Raw genomic sequence first — 1,720 nt, forward strand, 5'->3', positions numbered from 1 at the left:
GGAACTTATCTAACGGTATATCTTTCTGTCTGGACTCTCTGTCTTTAAAACCTCCAAGATATTGTCTACCTATCAACTTATGAGGATTTTCTCATGTTTGCTGTGGAAATGAAGATTTGATGCTTTCCACCACTGGCTCAGCTGCTCTCTTTATTAAATATGTCAGCATCCTTTTTTGATTTAATTGTGAAACAACATATGTTCTTACCTACGCAGAACCCCACTACTGTCTCTGGACGTTAGTAGAAGAATTTAACTCTTTTCTTCTGTGCACTGAAGACAGACAGAGGAGGAGAAATAACCCAAAATCTTAGCTTTGAAGATTCAAACATCATGGACATTCAAATTTAAATCTAAATTCTGTGATTCTCCCTTTGGCAGTTTGAGTATGCGGCACGGGGAGGCCAAAGGCTACAGGGGCCAATTTCAAACCATGACACTCCCCTTCCTTTAAAATGAGTGCAGCCTTTTTCTGATATTTAATTCTCTTCAGCCATAAATATTTGGAGTCTGTATTATCCATTTCTATTATGAAGAACCTTATATTACTTCAGAGTCAGCATAAATTTTAAAAAGGACAAAATCTGGTAAAAATTTTAATTTTTACTTACTGAAATAACAGAACGTGTTTTCAGGGATAGATTTTCTTTTTATCAGCATGTTCTCAGATGACACACAAGACTTGATAATTACCTTACCTTGACTTCCTTTTACTCATAAAGAAAAGCAATGTAATAAAAAGGTGTTCCACTACCTTTGCATTATTACTCATACTCACCTGAATTCTGAATAACACATGCACACAGGTATGTCAGTCTCTTTCTATATACATATGTATTCATTTGCATGCCAGTCCTTGATATTTCCTTTATGTCCCTTCATAGTCTGTGTAGACACACACACATACAGAATTAGGGTTTTTTGTAACTGCATAAAGCCCTTAAATTCAATCTTCAGTCACCTAAATAATTTCAAAAGCTGCTCAGTGGAATTCTTTAAAATTCCTGTCAAATTTATTAAATTGTTACAGCTGGGAAAATACACAAAAAGCAAATAAAAAATTTTAACAAAGAAAAGGTGTAATATTTTGTTTTTATTTTTGGGACAAGAGATATTGCCCTTTTCTTCTGGAATAGACATTCAGTTTGGAAGTATTTTTATAAAAAGGGATTAAAGAGTCACAAAAATAATCAAATTCTATGCCAGGTAAAAGAAATAGTCTGTCCCACTGGTATACTAGGGCAAGACTGCTGAACATTCTGTTATTGCATGGGAACACTTAGTTTTCAGCAAAACGCTGTTCAGACACAGATATCACAGTAGGCAACAGCCTACTTCAGCTCCCAAATTAAAAAAAGCTGAACTTCCCTGTGCTAGGCTTCTTTAAACCTCTTTTATCCATCAGGCCTGGTTCTTTATGACCTAGAATGACAGGAGGAGGAAAGATATACACCTAGCTACCACCATGCACCCACAGCCTGGCAAGATACAGCAACACATATCCCAGGCCTGTGGCTTCCATTTTCTTTTCAACTGTTCCAAGCATCCTCCAGCGCAGAAAAGCAACAGGGCTTGAGGAGATTTTATTTATTTTGGTAATTGTCTTCATTGGACTAATAGTTTTGTTTAAAACCTTTATATTTTCCAGCATGCAATTTATCACCAAAGTTTTCATATCTGGTTATCATACTCCTAATATTCCCTAGGTTGTGCCAGATAT

This window comes from Corapipo altera, unplaced genomic scaffold (genome assembly GCF_003945725.1).
Source record: "Corapipo altera isolate COAL_440 unplaced genomic scaffold, ASM394572v1 48b, whole genome shotgun sequence".
Taxonomy (NCBI): Eukaryota; Metazoa; Chordata; class Aves; order Passeriformes; family Pipridae; genus Corapipo; species Corapipo altera.